This window comes from Staurois parvus, unplaced genomic scaffold, assembly GCF_062004578.1.
Source record: "Staurois parvus isolate SC_StPar_1 unplaced genomic scaffold, SC_StPar_1.0 ptg000011l, whole genome shotgun sequence".
Classification (NCBI taxonomy): Eukaryota; Metazoa; Chordata; class Amphibia; order Anura; family Ranidae; genus Staurois; species Staurois parvus.
Genome location: NW_028317807.1, coordinates 1797820 through 1810667, shown reverse-complemented (window position 1 = coordinate 1810667; position 12848 = coordinate 1797820). Strand labels below are relative to the sequence as shown.

At 39.3% G+C, this 12848-nt stretch overlaps 1 protein-coding gene across 5 annotated transcripts in view; it reads left to right on the top strand.

Moving 5' to 3' along the window:
* The window catches only part of GULP1 (GULP PTB domain containing engulfment adaptor 1), a 639668-nt gene that overhangs the window by 431636 nt on the left and 195184 nt on the right, over positions 1 to 12848 (top strand). The gene's annotated exons all lie outside the window — the stretch shown is intronic.

Below are 12848 nucleotides of genomic sequence, written 5' to 3'. Positions count from 1 at the left end.
AATCAGAAAAAAAGAAAAAAAAAAAAAGAAAAAAAAAAAGGACCCTCGCCCATCCGCGCACGCGCACACCTGCGGTTGTGAGCGTTGACCCTTTCCCAGTATGGAAACCGCGATTGCACCATGCATGTGAGGTATTGCCACGAACGTCAGAACAAGGGCAGTAATTATAGCTCTAGACCTCCTCTGTAAATCTAAAATGGTAGCTTGTAAAGGCTTTTAAAGCGTTGCCTATAGATATTAAAAATGTATGCAGTTTGTCGCCATTGCACAGGGCATGCGTAATTTTAAAGCATGTCATGTTTGGTATCTATTTACTCAGCATAGCATCATCTTTTATATCATACCAAATAATTGGCCAATATATTGTAATTTTGTGCATTAAAATTAAAAAAGTGTATATTTTTCAAAAAAATTGCGTTTGAAAAATCGCTGTGTAAGTAATATGTGAGATAAAAAATTGCACCACCCACCATTTTATTTACTAGGGTGTCTGCTCTAAGAAAATATATAATGTTTGGGGGTTCACTTTAATTTCCTAGCAAAAATACAGATTTTTTTAATGTGAACAAAAAGTGTCAGAAAAGGCTTGGTCTTCAGGTGGTTAGAAGAGTGAGTGATGTGTGGCATAAACCTCTAATGCTGGGCATAAAATGCCCCCACCCCTCAAAATGACCCCTTTTTGGAAAGTAGACACCCCAAACTATTTGCTGAGAGGCATGTTGAATAGAAGAATTTATTTTTTTACCACAAGTTTTTGGAAAATGAAGAAAGAAAATAAAAATATATTTTTTCTTTTCTTTTTTATATTTCAAAACCTTGTGAGAAAAAATTAGATCTGCAAAATACTTACCATGCCTCTTTTTAAATTCCTTGGAGTGTCTACTTTCCAAAAAGGGGTCATTTGGGGGGGTTTGGTGCTATCCTGGCATATCAGGGCCTCCAAAACTGTGATAGGTAGTGGGGAAGTGAAATGAAGAAGTTACGCACTTTCAGGCTTTCAAAGTGCTCATTGGATTTCAGGCTCCTGTATGTGGCTTGGCTCCCAAAAACTGTCACTCGTGTGGTATCCTCATACTCGGTAGAAGTAGCAGAATGTATTTTGGGGTATAATTTCACATATACCCATGGCTTTTGCAAGAAATAAATCATTTAAATGACAATTTTGTGTAAAAAAAAAAACAAAAAAAAAGTTTTTGTCATTTTCCAGAAACTTGTGGAAAAAAAATAAATCTTCCATGGACACAATATGTCTCTCAGCAGATAGCTTAGGGTGTCTGCTTTCCAAAAAGGGGTCATTTGGGGGTGTTTGTTCTATCCTGGTATTTTAGCACCTCAAGAGATGTGATGGGCGGTCAGAAAGTAAAAGCTGTGTAAATTTCAAATTATCTATACCATAGTTTGTAGACGCTATAACGTTCACACAAAGCAATCAATATACACTTATTGGGATTTTTTTACCAAAAACATGTAGCAGAATACATTTTGGCTTAAATTTATGACTAACTTTGAGTTTACGATATATTTTTTATAGCTGAAATTAGAAAAAATTGGTTTTTTTTCAAGATTTTCGTGTTTTTTTGTTTATAGCGCCAAAAATAAAAAGCGCACAGGTGATCAAATACCACCAAAAGAAAGCTCTATTTGTGTGAAAAAAAGGACGTAAATTTCGATTGGGTACAGCATTGCATGACCGTGCAATTATCATTTGAATTAGTGCAGTGCTGTATAGCAAAAAAAGGCATAAATTACAGTATCTATACCATAGTTTGTAGACGCTATAACGTTCACACAAAGCAATCAATATACACTTATTGGGATTTTTTTTACCAAAAACATGTAGCAGAATACATTTTGACTTAAATTTATGACTAACTTTGAGTTTACGATATATTTTTTATAGCTGAAAGTAGAAAAAATTGTTTTTTTTCAAAATTTTCGTGTTTTTTTTGTTTATAGCGCAGAAAATAAAAAGCGCACAGGTGATCAAATACCACCAAAAGAAAGCTCCATTTGTGTGAAGAAAAGGACGTAAATTTTGTTTGGGTACAGCATTGCATGACCGCGCAATTATCATTTGAATTAGTGCAGCGCCAAACAGCAAAAAAAGGCCTGGTCATTAAGGGGGGTAAATCCTCTGGGGCTCAAGTGGCTAGAGTCCAGTGGTGGCGTGCTTTACACCACTGCATCCAACGCTTTTGCACTTAGTGATGCAAGGCTTGGATGGAGCTGCTCAGCCATGGAAACCCATTCCATGAAGCTCTCTATGCACTGTTGTTGTGCTAATCTGAAGACCACACAAAGTTTGGAGGTCTTTAGCTATTGACTCTGCAGACAGTTGGCGACTTCTGCACACTGTGCGCTTCAGCATGCGCTGACCCCGCTCTGATATTTTACGTGGCTGAGTTGCTGTTGTTCCCAGTTGAATCCAGTTTGTTATAATACCACTAAGAGTTGACCGTGGACCGTGACCGTTAGCAGCAAGAAAATTTCACAGAATGACTTATTGCACAGGTAGCAAGCTATTACGTTACCACACTTGAATTCACTGAGCTCATGAAAGCGACCCATTCTTTCACAAATGTTTGAAGAAGCAGTCTGCATGCATAGGTGCTTGATTTTATACATCTGTGGCCATGGAGGTGATGGGAACACCTAAATACAATGAATTGGAGGGGTGTCCCAATACCTTTGGCTATATAGTGTGTATATACTATATATATATATATCTATATATATATATCCTGCATACAGAAGTTGATCCATCCGCCACTGGGACCTCTGTTCCAAAATAGAGGTACATGTTTTAAATGGGGGAGGGGATTCAGCTTCAGAATAGATGAGGACACGTTTTGATTTTTCAAAATTTTAATGCATGATAAGTGGTAACAGAGATATTACTAGAGTATTATACTGTTAGACATCAGTTTATGCAGAAAGTTTTCCACACTTTCTTTTATGGAAACAAAAATAAACTAGTTTTATCATAATATCCCCCAATGCCCATCAATAATTGAAGATTAAAGGCCTTGGCAAGCTTCTTAAACTAAAAGGTTTGATGTTTAGTTTGGCTGCATCTTGTATAAAGACAAATAAATACCAATAAAAAAATATACAACAAATATATGTAGCACCCCTCAAGTTTAGCTAGGGGGAACTAGTTGGATGAGCCTGATCAGCAGGGGCAGTGTTGGGTGGTATGGATGGAATGAAGACTGGAGTGTGGAACTTGGGAGAGGGGCCTACCTCCAGGCTGGTGCTGGACAAGGGAGTCTCCACTGTACCATCGTCTTCCAGGAGGGACAACCTGAGTAGCAAGGAAGGAGCCAGCCCAGCAAAAGGCCGGAAGGCAGCCACCAACCCATTAAGCTGTCAGGATCTCCAAGTTCAATATCCCTTAATAAAACATCAAAACCAAGTTCAAGGACTGTTTACTGACTCCAGTGTGCAGGTGAGGAAGAAGTTGCCAACTGAGCACAGCTCTAGAGGGACCCAAAACTCAGTGAACCCTAAGGGGGGTAGTACTATATATATTAACCTCTTGCCCTCCAGAGGATTTACCCCCTTTCCTGACTAGGCCTTTTTTTGCTATTTGGCGCTGCAATATTTCAACTGGTAATTGTGTGGTGATGCAATGCTGTGCCCAAATGAAATTTATGTCCTTTTTTCACACAAATAAAGCTTTCTTTTGGTGGTATTTGATCACCTCTAGGTTTTTTCTTTTTTGTGCTGTAAACAAAAAACAGACCGAAAATTTAAAAAAAAAATGATATTTGTTATTTCGGCTAGTTACTCATGATTTTAGTCAAAAATGTATTCTGCTACGTCTTTGGTAAAAATATCCAAATAAGTGTATATTTATTGCTTTGTGTGAAAGTTATAGCGTCTACAAACTATGGTATATATACTGCAATTTACGCCATTTTTTGTAATACAGCACTGCGCTAGTTTAATTGACAATTGCGCGGTCATGCAATACTGTACATAAATGAAATGTATGTCCTTTTTTTCACAGAAATAGAGCTTTCTTTTGGTGGTATTTGATCACCTCTGGGTATTTTTTTTTTGCACTATAAACAAAAAAAGACTGAACATTTTGAAAAAAAACCTATATTTTCTCATTTCTGTCATAAAAATATCCAAAAAAACTCACATTTTGTCATAAATGTAGGCCAAAATATATTTTGCTACATGTCTTTGGTAAAAAGAAATCTCAGTAACTGCATATTAATTAGTTTTTGTGAAGGTTATAGCATCTACAAACTAAGGTATAGGTAATAAAATTTACACATCTTTTACTTTCTGACTGCCTATCACATTTCTTGAGGTACTAAAATACCAGGACAGTACAAACACCCTAAATGACCCCTTTTCGGAAAGTAGACACCCTGAGCAATCTGTTGAGAGGCATGTTTTTTCTTTTTTGTTTTTGTTTTCACTTTTATCACTTTTAATTCTATCACAGGGGATGTAAATAATCCCTGTGACTGCAATGGGCATTGACAGATATTCTTTTTTGAGAAATCTGGGGTCTATTAGACTCTAGATATCTCCTCTGCCCTTACATCATCCAATTTCACCAAGTTCGGTGTGATCAGATGCTTTCTCAATTTACAAATGGTGTTGTTTATATCCTGTGAAATTGATGTGATGAAATGCTCATAGCTTCTGATTTCTTAGACCTATAGAGATGATTGGCGCCATTCTGATCTCCGATCAGCTCTAGGGTCAGCTGGCAGAAACACCAGCTGCATTCTCAGATTCTCAAAATGGCATGGGACTGCCCGAGAAGGCCGTGGAAGGCAGTGGGGGAGGGGGTGCATCTTCTCCCGCTGCTTTTAAAAGCAATCCTGCAGCTAATTAGCCACTAGGATTGCTTTTACATGAAAGCCGATCGCCGGCTGAAAAGAATTATTTGCTGCAGGCATCATCCTTGCATAACCACTCAAAATCCAGTGATGTACCAGTACGTTGCTGGTCCTTGTTGGGCATATATGCTATGTTCTTTTTTTGTGTGTGGTATGCCCAAAGTGTGTGGTATGCCCACCATTAGAATATAACTCCCTGCATCCATCCACTTCTAATGGTGGGCACACATGAGATGTTCTTTTTTTGTCAACAAAAAAAACCTAACAGTTTCCTCTGTTCACATAGGTTGATGTGGATGAAGAAATCTCTGCCGAAATTTTTTTTTAAATATATAAGGAAGCATAGGGGCCATCCACTCACTGGCCACCCCAGGCCCCCACGCTTCAGCATATATGCTATTTTTTAACTGCGGATGAAAAAGCTCATCCAATAGCGCTGCACACACCTACTTATTTATATTCTGAGAGCAAGACCCTTTTGCTGTCAGAATAAACAAGTTGGTGCTGCAGCTGAATGGCAAGAAAACAGCAATGGTTAACAATAAAACAGTAACTCAATAAAACTTTAATAAGTTAATAAGTAACATTTTTTTATTGAAATGGACCAATACAATCGCAATTAATTTTTTTTTAGTAATGCCCATGTTGGCGGTTAGGCCCCAAAAAAACTTTCAATTCAGAAACCCTAATAGGTTTCCATGCAAATGGTCTGGCAAGGTTTGAATGTGGGTTGGCGGTGATAAACTGTTTTGCATATAAATTGCTTTGATACACAATCATTGCATACAGATCTTCCATGAAGAAAACAGCTCCAAAAAATCAAGGGGAGTAGTTAAATTTGTTGTTTCCACCTGAATTCCAGGTTGGGCAGTGAATGGGAGAAGTACAGGTGCTGCAGAATTTGTGGGATTTGCAACCACATCCGGAAGGATACTAGGGGCTCTACGGGCCTGTGTGCGAATTCTTGGTGGCTGCAGGACACTACTTGTGCTAGCCACCGTACCAGCTTGTACTGCACTTATGGGACTTGCCACGTCACTAAGTGACATTGCAGTGCTGATATGTATAAAACCAGGATGTACTAGGCCTCTAGTGCTCGCCAGTTCACCAAAAGGTACAGCTCACTAGTACTGGCGCTTTGCTGCATATGAGAATCATCATGCGATTGCAATATCTCAGTAACCTGGGAATGGGGTCGGGTACGCCTGACCTTAGCAGGGACCTCTTCTCCATCGTCTGAGCTATCTGTCAGGGTGCTGCTGCTGTCTACAGTTTCGTATTCTGAAGATGATTCTGTCAGTGAGGCTTCCCCTTCTCTCTCATCCGACATGCTCTTTACTTTTGGTTGGACATTTTGGCCACTAAATTTGTAGATACCTAGTGTGACTCACGGGAAAAAGAGCACCTGGCTGTCAGGAACTGCTTGAACCACTACAAAAAAAAATTTACCTGCAAGTGCTAACAGAGATCAGGCCTAATTCTGCGAACACTGCAGCTTTGTGTACAATATATCAAGTGACAGTGATCTGCTGACAACATCACTGGCCTAAATCTGCTGATTGATCCCTTGGGGACCAAATCACTGCACCGTCAGGTCAGCAGGGGCGCTCGTGCACCCCCTGGCCCACGATCACTGCGGGAGTGTGAATCACGTATATATACGTGAGTTTGCGCACCCGTGCTGTCTTGTAGCAGTATTACTGCTATAGAGCAGACGGGAAGCTGTTAATATGTATAACAGCTAACACAAACATACATGGTGCTGATTCCTGCAAAATCTTTTTTGTAGCTATTTTATTTCCTATTCACATAATTTTCATCTTCTGGCTTCCAAATATACATTTATTTAATTATTTGCATCCTAAGGTTGTTACACTATTTTTAGTATTCATGAAATTCTTGGATTTCATCCAACCAGTTTCATGATGCTTACATATGTCCTGCTATGTGCTAGTCAACTGTAAATCTGTTATGGTATCAGGCATTATGCAGATGGAGTTTAAGCAATTTTGAATACTGACAATATTTACAATCTCAAACCTAATAAAAAAACATATTTATATATGTAAAAACATTACAGGAGAATTGCTACTGTCATTGTGCATTGATGCTTGTCACCTGCTCTTAGTGTTGTTCAATATATCCAGTTTTCAATTGCAAAATCATCTAACAACACTTATATTATTTAAAGTATATCTAAATCTATGAACAAAAATGTTATATATTGCAGCTTACCAGTCCTTAGATTAAATCACTGTACAATTCAATCTCTATGGTATGCTCCAGGGCCATGGATAAGGGGGTACCGCCGATCCTCCTGTGTGGGGCCCAAGCCAGCAGGGGGCCAAGGCAGCTTGGTGAATCAGATGTGGGCTGGGAGGGTGACTGGCATGGCAGGGGGGCTGGAACCAATCCCCTGTATGGCTCTCTCTGCAGCTGAAGGTATATCATATTTAGCTCCTCTCCCTCCTGCCAGCTTTCATCTGCTGCAGAGAGAGCCATATAGGGATCAGTTCTAGTAATTGACCGCCCCCCAAAAAACACCAGTCACCCTCCCTGCATATCGTATGTTTCCCCTTGCTGCCCAGGCCCCCACCGCTGCAGTGCTGACGGCTTCCCTCCTCTCCTTTCCACCAGCAGTTGCAAACCACACAATAGGATCCATCAGGATGGAGAGTGGGGGAAGGGGCCGGTAAATATGTCACATTTACCAGCCCCTTCCTTTCCTGAATGAACACAGTGAGTGATCGGTATTGAATGGTCACTGTCTTCATTCATAACTGATGCATAGTAAACTGTGCTTATTTAGAGGGGGGGGGGGGCTGTCAGGTTGGCTGTATGTTCACCCTGCCTAAGATGACAACAGCATTTACCAAAGCTCTGGTGGCACTTCCCAGGGCTCAAAAATGCATTTCCCTTGGCTCTGCATCCACTTTCCCAGGCTCTTGCAGCCATTTTCCTAGTCTCTGGCAGTCTCTCATCAAGTTCTTAGGAAATCAAGTTTTAGGAAAATGTGGCCTTGATAGCATGTAGAGCAGTGTACATACACAGATACTTTTGCTAGGGATTTTCCAAGCTTTTTTGAAGCTTTAAATCTCTTCAGCTCTCATTTAATTATGCTAATACAGATTTTGATGGGGATTTTGTCACTTTGAACAAGCTGCTACCAGGGTTTCAGAAAGTTCAGCACTAATCTATGCTTATTGAAAGACTGATAGGAGCTTGTTTAACCTCTTCTGTACTGTATGTGTACCTTATAGTAACGTTCCCCAGCATGATGCCCTATTCAGGGGATACATTAATAAATATCTTTTCTTTGAGAGACAGCAGCTGACACTTTTCACAGCTATTGGCTCTCTTTTCTAGCTGTCACTGACAGTTGTCCTCAACATTGACAATTGGGATCTTGATCATTGTCAGCTATGAGACAGTGATTATCTGCAAGCTTCATTGGGGAAGGCCTTCAGCCTGCAGATGGCATTGTTCATCTATTTGATACAGTAACTGTCACATACAATTACAGTATTAGAAAAAATTTAAATGAATCCCTTCATGATGACAAAGTAAAACAAATCTTAATTCCTGAATCCAGTTTTGCAACTTTGGTATATGTTAATAAAACTGCATATAATTGCAACAACTTATTATATCCAGGACAAATTATTCACTTGCCCTCCAGAGGATTTACCCCCCTTCCTGACCAGGCCATTTTTTGTGATAGGGTGCTGCGTTATTTTAACTGACAATTGCACGGTCATGCAACGCTGTACATCACCTCTGCATTTTTAATTTTTTGTGCTATAAACAAAAAAAGGTCGACAATTTGGGGAAAAAAACCCATTATTTTTGACTTTTTGCTATACGAATATCCAATAAAAAAATGTAAAAAGAAATCAAATTTCTTCATAAATTTAGGCCAAAATGTATTCTGCTACGTCTTTGCTAAAAAAAAATCCTAATACATGTAAATGAATTGGTTTACGTGAAAGTTATAGCATCTACAAATGGTGGTATACCGTATATACCAAATTTTTATTTTTTTTGTGATCAGCAATTTATAGTGGGACTGCAAAACTGCGACAGGCATTCTGACACTGGGTGGGAACTCACTAACTGCCACTGACATCCCCAGTAATACAGTGATCAGTGTTAATAAAAAGCACTGACACTGGGCAGGAAGGTGTTAACATCTGGGGTGGTGAAAGGGTAACTGTGTGCTGTGTGTGTTTTACTGCGTGCTACTAGAGAGGCATGCTGTTTTGTATCTCTCTGCTGTGCAGAGAGATACAAAACAGCATGTCCATGCTGGCAGGAGAGAGACCTGTGCTGTTTACACACAAGTCTTTCCCCTGTCAGCTTTCCCCAATGATTACCGAATGCCGGTGGGGAATCGCTGGCCAATGTGACCCGGTGATTGACATCTCTAGCCGCCAATAGCGGCACGCGTAGGGTGACACACTCTAGCGTCCCCTACCCAGAGATGCAAATCATTTATATATACATGGTTTTGTGCAGCCCTACGCCCTGTAGCAGTACTTCTGCTATAGAGTAGTGGGCAACTGGTTATTATTATTATTATTTTACAGAATTTATAAAGCGCTAACAGTTTACACAGCGCTTTACAACATGAGGGCAAGCAGTATAGTTATAATACAATTTCATACAGTAGGAATCAGAGGGCACTGCTCGTTAGAGCTTATAGTACAATCTTAAAAGCGAGGGTCAAGTGATATAAAAAGGTAATAACTGGGGGATGAGGTGATTGAGAAAATAAAAGTACAGCTGTTAGATGGAGGCAGGATAGGCTTCTCTAAAGAGAAAAGTTTTCAGGGATCACCTAAAAGTGGACAGAGTAGAAGATAGTCGGACAGATTGGGTTTGAGAATTCCATAGGATGGAAGACGCTTGGGAGAAGTCCTGGAGGTGAACATGGGGGGAGGTGACAAAGGAGCTAGAGGGCAGGAAGTCTTGAGAGGTACAAAGAGAACAATTTGGTTGATATTTTGAGACCAAGTTAGTGATGTAGCTGGGGGCAGAGTTGTGGATAGCTTGGTACGTTGTTGTTAGTATTTTGAATTGAATTTGTTGGGTGAGTGGCAGCCAAAGGAGGGAATGGCAGAGCAGGGTAGCAGACACTGAACGGTTGGTAAGGTGGATGAGGCTGACAGTGTTATTCATGATGGACTGAAGAGGGGATAGCGTATGTAAATTGGGTGTTTATTTGGTGGTAAATGGTAATGACTACCCTTTGGTGGTATTTTTATTGTCAAAGAAAAACTGGTCCATAAAAAGTAAAAAAAAAAAAAAAAAATTATAATTTTTTTGAAATGTAGCTGTATTAGTCTTGCCATTAACATGGCCTACCATCAAAGAACAACCCAAAAGAAAGTCTCCTACTCCTGACAAATTCAACAATGCGTATGCTACTTTCTGTTTGTACCCGTAATAAGGCCCAGACATAATAGTGAGCACTTTTTTTAGCTACTAAAATCACAGATCCTGACCTTTTGACTTCCTGACCATTATCTTTGACCCTAACATTTACTCTAGAACTGACACTGACCTAGATTAAACCCTGATCTGACTATTTTACTTTTTTATTTTTTTACACAACTTTTGTTTTAAATCTTCTCCTCTAGCAAGGAGAAAAAGATGCAATGTATATTTTTCTCCGTTCAAGAGGAGAGAGAGCACAGGACAGATTCTTCAGTGATTGTACACTGTGATAGCCAATCACAGACTATCACAGTGATAATGTGGCGTTCATCCCAGCTTCAGAGCTGTTGGTGACAGTTTGGTCTCCATGCTGGGAGCATGCTTTGCACGTAGCACAAGCACAGGTACTCCCATATGTGACCCCAAGGAAGAAGACCCATGTCAGTGAGGCTGCATATGTGTGTACACTTGTTGAGAAAGTGTTATTTAAAAATAAAAACTTTTTTTTCCATTTTGTTTTCTTGTATTTGTCAGTCTATAACAGGGTTCTCCAAACTTTTCAAACAAAGGGCCAGTACGCTGTCCTTCAGACTTTAGGAGGGCTGGATTAGGGCCAGTGAGGACAGAAAACATCCTGGCCCCAGCATCAATAAGAATAAACATGGCCTCAAGTTTTTTAGTCAGTAGGGGGAGGAGTAGTGCCCCACCATTGGTCTTAGTGGGAAGAATAGTACACCATCACTGGTTTTATGGGAAGAAGTACTGCCCCATTGTTGGTCTCAAGGGCCGGATAAAGGGTAGCAAAGGGCCGCAGTGTGGAGACCCCTGGTCTATAATAATGGAACAGTGACTGCCAACATTTCCCCTAATATGTACATTAGCAACCACAAACTGGGGCTGGAAAATGCTTCAAAGTCTTCAAGAAATTTGCTCGAAGCTAGCTAAAAGCTTTAAAAATTCTTTGTAAAAGTCTACTGTACACACTGCTCTTCAATCAAGCATGGTTGAAACCAAAGTCTTAAAAAGATTTTTGAAGGTATCACCTGGTGACCTGGGAGGTTTGTAGACCCATGGCAGGAGGTAGGAAATGTTTTTTTATGTGTGCTTCCTGTGTTAAAGCTGTTCAGTCATGAGTACTGCCAGCATTCCAGTCCAGGTACATGTGAATCAGGGGCAGGTGAAGCAAGTGTCCAGCCAGAGTGAAAAGGCTGCTACACTGTATGGAATTTCTTTGTTGAGTCTGCTAAGGCTATTTACTTGTAGTAAATTCTCTTCTTTTGAAGACGCTGCTTGACCTGTGTTTGCTTTAAGTAGTCTGCAGTAAAAAAAATCTGTCAAAATCAAACAGCCAGTGTCTGAGAGGGAGTCTGCCTGCCATCTCCTTATGTGACCCTATTACATATACTTTACACATACACACACACCCTTGTTTCTTTCCGTTTGATTCTGTACTATTTACTGCTGCTGGAAATTGGCAAAAAAATTGTGTTTTTGCAATACCCTTACCAAAAGACGTGTTCCTTATCATATTCCATTTTACACCTATTTAAATAATTGTTCATGCCAAAAGAAGTCACATGGAAACTCAGCAGTAGGGTTCTCTTTTTTGTTTTAATGAAATCGGTAAATAAAAATATATGTGAACATCATAAAAGTCAATTGTGGACAAATCTGTTAATATTTGCTGATTGTGTATTTACCCTATAAATTGTGGTGGCTCATCATTAGTACAGAAAATGTTTAGACGTTTGGTCATCTCTACTTGTGGATTACAATTATAGGAAGGGTTTGAAGCATGTTTTTATTACAAATATATTTTGTTCCGCAATTGTGTGCAAATATACAGTATAGCACTGTTTAAACACGGTTACTGGATTTAAGCTCTGTAGGTTCTATTGTGAAATTACTGATACGCGTGTTATATATTAATGTCACAAATGTAAATGTCTAAGGTGGCAGAGGTGAGAATATGAAGAAATACAAAGTCAAATTTATTTAATCTGTTTGTGACTAATTTTTTAGTTTATTTGAGATTTTATTTAAATTTTTTTTTAGATTGAGTTAATTTTTTTCTGTCCTATAGTACACCTTGCTGGACGTAGCAACTCAGGATGCGGATCGCATCTTGATATTAAAAAATTTTAAAGATAGATGCCACCATTTCCTAAGACAGCATTAAAAAACACCATAAATAAATGTTCATTGTTCTACCTACTTGAAAATCATAATCTGTTTAAATACATTCGGTTGCTCTTCACACTTTTCAGACACATTCCCAGGTAAAATAACCACAAAACACCAAATGGGTAGAATATTGACTGCTAACTGAGCTTAGGCACTATTCAATGTGATGAAAATCAACACGCAATGAGAATCATCTTTATAGCCTTGTTTAGATGAAAAACGTGCCAAAACTGCACTATGCATTTCTAAGCATAAACATGTTGGCATATTGGGATTATTTAATCTTATTTTGTATATATTCCAACCAAAGGGACATTGTAAAACTAAAAGTTTAGGGCAGCAGTCTTAAAAGTCTGCTTCTGC